The sequence below is a fragment of the Hyperolius riggenbachi genome, chromosome 2, assembly GCF_040937935.1.
Source record: "Hyperolius riggenbachi isolate aHypRig1 chromosome 2, aHypRig1.pri, whole genome shotgun sequence".
Lineage (NCBI taxonomy): Eukaryota > Metazoa > Chordata > Amphibia > Anura > Hyperoliidae > Hyperolius > Hyperolius riggenbachi.
In genome coordinates this window covers 84094356-84102380 of record NC_090647.1, presented here as the reverse complement: position 1 = coordinate 84102380, position 8025 = coordinate 84094356, and positions in this window count along the sequence as shown.

Here is an 8025-nt window from a genome sequence, read left to right as displayed (position 1 = left end):
CTCTTTTGCCAGCTAATCTTGTTAGCTCTTGTTGCATAGACAGCTTTGATAATTCATACTGTGTGTGTACCACTGCCAGGCCCAGCACATTCAGTGACTACCTGTGTGTGTGACAGGTGCATATTGTAATACCCAGTACTGCATATACCTACCTACCGGTTGTTCACAGTGCACCCACCTTCCTACGTGAGCTGAGCACACGCAGTGTCACTGTGCCTGTCCACTACCTGTCTGTGTGTGACAGGTGCACATTGTAATACCCATTACTGCACCCACCTACCTATGTGAGTTGAGCGCACGCAGTGTCACTGTGCCTGTCCGCTACCTGTCTGTGTGTGACAGGTGCACATTGTAATACCCATTACTGTATATACCTACCTACCTGTTGTTCACAGTGCACCCACCTCCCTACGTAAATTGAGCGCATGCAGTGTCACTGTGCCTGTCTGCTACCTGTCTGTGTGTGACAGGTGCACATTGTAATACCCATTACTGCATATACCTACCTGTTCTGTTCAGTGCACCCACCTCATCACTGCATATACCTACCTGTTGTGTTCAGTGCACCCACCTACCTACGTGAGTGCATGCAGTGTGATATACCACTTCGTGCACACCTGTTAACTGCACCTGTGTGACTGCACATTGTATTAGTCAAGTCAGTGCATACCTTTCACTTCATCCCCCCGATATGGACACAACGGACAAAACAGGTAGAGGCAGACCCAGAGGAAGGTCACCCGCCAGGTCTGTGTGAGGTCGTGTTGATGTGATTTCGTGCGGCCCTGGCCCAAAGTACAGTGCTCAGAAGAAGGCACGTCCCAGCAACTCCCAAGATTGTTAGGACGTGGTTGACTATTTAACACAGAACACCTCATCTTCCGCAGCCACCAGCGCTACTACATGCACCACATCCGTTGCATTTGACACTTCGCAGGAGTGAATTGGTGGGGAATTAACTGATTCACAGCCATTATTGTTACAACCAGATGAAGGCACTAAGCAAGGTACACCACCTCATATGTCTGAGTTAGGCGGCGACACTATGGATGTAACGTGTGGGGAGGAGGATGAAGTACCTGCTGTTGGTGCAGTTTTGGAGGTGTCTGAGGCAAGTGAAGCTGGGCAGGATGATCGTGATGATTATGATGATACAGATCCTAAGGGGTTCCTAATAGACAAGATGACCAAGGGGACAGTTCAGAGGGGGAGTCAGAGAGGAGCAGGAGGAGACGAGTTCCTGAAAGAAGCAGGGGGAGCTCATCATCAGAAAAAGCTGGTGGCGGTGTCCGGCGCCATGTATTGCCACCTATGTACAGCCAGCCAACATACCCTTCAATGCCAGCTGCTGATGCCACCATAGTGCCATCAGCCCAGGGGGGCTCAGCGGTTTGGAAATTTTTTTATGTGTCTGCCTCAGATCAGAGCAATGCCATCTGTTCTCTCTGCCTCCAAAATTTGAGCCATGGAAAGGCCAACACTCACGTAGGGACAAGTGCCTTACAAAGGCACATGGAGAAAAGGCACAAACTGCAATGGGAAGAGCACCTGAAAAAAAAACAGCACACAAAAGAAAAGCCACCCTCCTTCTCCTCTTCCTTCTTCAGGTGCAGCATCTTCAGCCGCTTTCTCCCTTCCACCCTCACAGCCACCCTCCTCCACTCCGCCTCTGCCCTTGAGCGGTTCCTGCTCCTCTGCCCACAGCAGCCAGGTGTCCGTGAAGGAAATCTTTGAGCTGAAGAAACCAATTTCTGCCAGTCACCCCCTTGCCCGGCGTCTGACAGCGAGCGTGGCGGAACTGTTAGCTCGCCAGCTGTTACTATACAAGCTGGTGCGCTCTGAAGCCTTCCGTAATTTGTGGCCATTGGGACACCGCAGTGGAAGATACCAGGCCGCAATTATTTCTCTAAAAAGGCAATACCCAAACTACTGTGAAGTTGAGAGGCAAGTGGTGTCATCTCTGGCACACAGCGTTGGGTCAAGGGTCCACCTGACCACGGATGCCTGGTCTGCCAAGCATGGTCAGGGCAGGTACATAACTTACACAGCCCATTGGGTCAACCTGGTGACCGATGGCAAGCAGGGAGTACGTGGCTGTGCAGCGGACCAACTTGTGACACCTCCCCGGCTTGCAGGCAGGCCTCCTGCCACCTCCTGCTACATCCTCTTTCCTGTAGTCCTCCTCCTCCTCGGCTGAGTGGCAGTTCAACTCTATTGGTGCTGCGGTCTCCTCTCCAGCTACACAGCCCCATCTCCCCAGGGCCTATGCTGCATGCCAGGTACAACGGTGACACGCCATCTTAAACATGTCTTGCCTCAAAGCAGAGTCAAACTGGACCAGCTCTCCTGGCTGCTCTTAACAGGTGGATCAGTGGCTGCCCCCGCACCAGCTAGAGATCGGCAACGTGGTGTGTGACAACGGCAACAATCTCCTTTCCGTTTGAATTTGGGAAAGCTGACACGTACCCTGCAGGCACATGTGCTGAATCTAGTCATTCAAAGATTTGTGTCAAAGTACCCAGGCTTAGAGGATGTCCTGAAGCAGGCCAGGAAGTTGTGTGGGCATTTCAGGCGGTTTTACACAGCCATGGTAGCTATTGCGGGCATTCAGCTGAGAAACAACTTGCCGGTGAGACTCTTGATATGTGATAGCCCAACTCGCTGGAATTCGACCCTGGTCATGTTCTCTCGCCTGCTAGAACAGGAGAAAGCTGTCACCCAGTACCTGTACAATTACAGTAAAAGGACACAAACTGGGGAGATGGGGATGTTCTGGCCCAACAATTGGACACTGATGTGAAATGCATGCAGGCTCATGCGGCCGTTTGAGGAGGTGACCAGCCTGGTGAGTCGCAGTGAAGGCACCATCAGCGACTTGATCCCGTACGCTTACTTCCTGGAGCGTGCCGAGCGTAGAGTGGTGGATCAAGCTGTGAAGGAGCATAAAGAGGAACAGTTACGGCAGGAACAGTCGTGGAAACAATTTTCATCACAATCAGATGTTTCCTCAACACCTGTGGCAGCACGGGGGGGTGGGAGGAGTAAGAGTCGTGTGGGAAAGAGGAGTCAGACTCGGATGATGAGGAAGGTGTTTCCTTGGAGGAGGAGGCAGCGGCAGAAGAACAACCACAGCAGGGGTTGCAGGGGGCTTGTGCTGCTCGACGTTCCCGTGGTATTGTTTGTGGCTGGAGGGGAGGAGGAGAACTTTCCTGACGTCACTGAGGAAGAGCAAGAGGAGATGAATAGTACGTCTGCATCCAACTTTGTGCAGATGGCGTCTTTCATGCTGTCCAGCCTGTTGAGGGACCCTTGTATAAAAAAACTCAAGGGGAATGGGCTGTACTGGGTGGCCACACTACTAGACCCTCGGTATAGGCACAAAGTGGCGGACATGTTACCAACTCACCAGAAGGCAGAAAGGATGCAGAACAAGCTGGCAACTATGCTTTACAATGCAATTATGGGTGATGTCGGCACAACACAATAAAGGTACCACTGTCAATAATCCTTCTCCCATGTCCACGCAGGCAAGGACAGAACGCTCCAGTGATCTCATGGTGATGTAGGACATTCCTTAATCCAACGCCTCGCCTTAGCGCTTCCGGATCCACCCTCCACCAACGCCTGGACCGGCAGGTAGCCAACTACCTGGCCTTAAAGAAAACCTGTACTGAAAATAAGTCAAAATAGGCATACACAAGTCATACTTACCTTCCATGCAGTCTACTCCTCAGTGTCTTTCTCCTGTCCCGCGTCCTATTTGTTCACTATGATCAAGAGAATTTTCCGTCCTCCATTTTGAAAATAGCCATTACCCATAACAGCTTTCTGGTCAGCACACAGTTAAACTGTAACATCGCCCACTTGAGCCATAGGGAAACATGGACATTGCCTGGTACATCCGTTTTCCTCTCAGCTATAACTGACAGCAACTGATATTTTACTGACAGCAACTGATATATTTCAGATCTGACAAAATATTGTCAGAACTGGATGGGATTATTGTCAGAAGAAAATGGTGAGCTTCTGAGAGGAACTGATGGCAAGGTAACTCTGTAATTTTCATTTGAAGTTACCTCATGTGTTTATTTTAAATATTTTTACTCAGTACAGGTTCTCTTTAAGTGTGGATGTAGACACTGAGCAGCGATGAACCCTTGGACTACTGGGTGCCCAGGCTTGACCTGTGGCCAGAGCTGTCCTAATTTGCCATCCAACTTCTGTCTTGCCCTACCTCAAGCGTCCTGTCAGAAAGGACTTTCAGCGCAGCTGGGAGGCATTGTCACTGAGAAGAGAAGTCACCTAAGTCACAAAAGTGTTCAGTACCTCACCTTTATCAAAATGAATGAGGCATGGATCCCGGAGGGCTACTGCCCGCCCAAAGACTAAGTCAGTCACCACACACAGCATCTCTGCCTGCACGCCGTGTGACTAGCTGCCTGCCCCAAGACTAAGTCGCACCCCACACAGCATCTCTGCCTGCAGTTCGCTTGACTACCTTCTCCACCACCACCACAAAGGTCCAGGACCCCAGGCAGATTCCTGAATTTTTAAGGCCGCTGCTATAATAATTTTTCTGGTGCGTGTACATGCCTGCCTAATTTTTCTTGCTGCAGTGCAGCTGCAACAAAAAAACAAGAGGCGTGTACATGTGCCCATTCCCCTGCCGCTGTGAAGGGGCTTGCGTATCACAATGAAGCAATCACCACCGGCTATATGAGTGTCGCGGAAGGTGGCACACTAAAGATAAGATCGTTGCTTCATTGAGGACAGACCAAATTTGATCAGCTGGCCAGTCGTTAGATTATTGAGCTACCACAGCCCAGCGACCATATGGGCATGAAAACCACCACGGCCTACACTCTCGCCATGGTGCTCACCAGTCCAGCACGGCCGTCACTACGCAAACAGCTGTTTGCAATGCGTTACACAGTGAGTTTGGTGTGTCAGTGTGAAGTAGTATTCTAATTACACTCCCTGATTGATGTATGCACATGCAAGATGTTTTAAAGCACTTTAGCATTCAATGTAATTTCTGCCCATAAACCGCTGCTTTGCATCCAATCGGGATTTTTCCTGGGGACTTTTGGCGTGTACCCCACTCATCCATGCAAAACTCCAGATATTAGACCCCTTGAAAACATCTTTTCCATTACTTTTCTGGCCAGCATAAGTGTTTCTAGTTTTCAAAATTCACCTCCCCATTGAAGTCCATTGCGGTTTGCGAAAGTTTGTGCAAACCAAACTTTCGTGAACTTAAAAGCGGAGATTCGGGCCATCTCTAATTAAGAAGTATCAGAACCATAATGGTCAATGCACTGGCAATTCACAGCTGTGGTTACAAGTATACGGGGAGATTTGGAGGACTGCTGTGTGGATTGAGTGTGGCGTGTGAGCGTAGGGTGGTCTGATCAACCACAGCCTAGTTTTCTTTTTTTTTTGTGGAAAATATTCTTTTATTCCGATTTGGATATCATTTTTATTTTATTCGGTTAAAACAGTTTGTCTATATCATCATTTGGGGCATACATCCTCTTTATCCTTCCTCCAAAAGTTTTTTTTGTAATTCCTTTATACAACATTTTTCCTCCATTGGAATCCAGTCTTGCCAAGGAATGAATAGAATTATGGTAGTCATAGATCTAGCAATTTTGCTTCAATCGATTATTGGGCAAACTTCAGCATGGTTCATAGAAGGTAGATCAACAAGTGACCCACACATTACAAGCAATATCCTATGCGATTCAAGATGTCCCCGCTGAGAACTTCCTAATAGTGTACAATAAGTAGGCTATAGGAAGTAATGTGTTGCTACATTGTAACTAGGGAAGTGACTCAGGCATCAATGGACACCTGCGATCCCAGTAACCTAGAGGGGAGATTAATGACTGGGAACAATTGGTAATGTCTGAGTCACACACCGGAAACAAGCATGCGGCTAAGAATGTCAGACTTCAGTCAGAAACATCTGATCTGCATATGCTTGTTCAGAGTCTATGGCTGAGGGTATTGGAGACAGAGGATCAGAAGGACTGCAAGGCAATGTGCAGTTTAAAAGGAAAGCATGCCCTAGCATCTCTCCATAGACTTCCAATGCATATCACGTAACATTGGGAGCCTATAGGTGCATATTGCTGCACACTACCCAGGCATTGGGAAAGAGGAGAGGAATTGAGTACAGGTACAGTATATATTTTCTCTTTCTACCACTGAACTATGACTGAAAGACAACAACCATGTTATGTCTCCATGTCAAACTTAACCACTTGAGGACCTAGAGCTTTCTACCCCTTAAGGACCGGCCACTTTTTTTCCATTCAGACCACTGCAGCTTTCACGGTTTATTGCTCGCTCATACAACCTACCACCTAAATGAATTTTGGCTCCTTTTCTTGTCACTAATAAAGCTTTCTTTTGGTGCTATTTGATTGCTCCTGCAATTTTAACTTTTTATTATATTCATCAAAAAAGACATGAATTTTGGCAAAAAAATGTTTTTAACTTTCTGTGCTGACAGTTTTCAAATAAAGTAAAATTTCTGTATACATGCAGCGCGAAAAATGTGGACAAACATATTTTTGATTAAAAAAAACCCATTCAGTGTATATTTATTGGTTTGGGTAAAAGTTATAGCGTTTACAAACTATGGTGCAAAAAGTGAATTTTCCCATTTTCAAGCATCTATGACCCCCTGTCATGTTTCATGAGGGGCTAGAATTCCAGGATTGTATAAATACCCCCCAAATGACCCCATTTTGGAAAGAAGACATCCCAAAGTATTCACTGAGAGGCATAGTGAGTTCATAGAAGATATTTTTTGTCACAAGTAAGTGGAAAAAGACACTTTGTGAAAAAAAAAAAAAAAAAAAAGTTTCCATTTCTTCTAACTTGCGACAAAAAAAAAAAAAAAATGAAATCTGCCACGGACTCACCATGCCCCTCTCTGAATACCTTGAAGGGTCTACTTTCCAAAATGGGGTCATTTGTGGGGTGTGTTTACTGTCCTGACATTTTGGGGGGTGCTAAATTGTAAGCACCCCTGTAAAGCCTAATTTTTGTTTCAAGACTACTCCTCACGGTTTAGGGCCCCTAAAATGCCAGGGCAGTATAGGAACCCCACTAATGACCCCATTTTAGAAAGAAGACACCCCAAGGTATTCCGTTAGGAGTATGGTGAGTTCATAGAAGTTTTTATTTTTTGTCACAAGTTAGCGGAAATTGATTTTAATTGTGTTTTTTCACAAAGTGTCATTTTCCGCTAACTTGTGACAAAAAATAAAATCTTCTATGAACTCACCATACTCCTAACGGAATACCTTGGGGTGTCTTCTTTCTAAAATGGGGTCATTTGTGGGGTTCCTATACTGCCCTGGCATTTTAGGGGCCCTAAACCGTGAGGAGTAGTCTTGAAACAAAAATGACCTGTGAAATCCTAAAGGTACCCATTGGACTTTGGGCCCCTTAGCGCAGTTAGGCTGCAAAAAAAGTGCCAATCATGTGGTATCGCCGTACTCGGGAGATGTAGTATAATGTGTTTTGGGGTGTATTTTTACACATACCCATGCTGGGTGGGAGAAATACCTCTGTAAATGACAATCTTTTTTTTTTTTTTTTTTTTTACACACAATTGTCCATTTACAGAGAGATTTCTCCCACCCAGCATGGGTATGTGTAAAAATACACCCCAAAACACATTATACTACTTCTCCTGAGTACGGCGATACCACATGTGTGACAGTTTTTTGCAGCCTAGGTGCCCTAAGGGGCCCAACGTCCTAATCACAGGTCATTTTGAGGCATTTGTTTTCTAGACTACTCCTCATGGTTTAGGGCCCCTAAAATGCCAGGGCAGTATAGGAACCCCACAAGTGACCCCATTTTAGAAAGAAGACACCCCAAGGTATTCCGTTAGGTGTATGGTGAGTTCATAGAAGATTTTATTTTTTGTCACAAGTTAGCGGAAAATGACACTTTGTGAAAAAACACAATTAAAATCAATTTCCGCTAACTTTTGACAAAATAAAA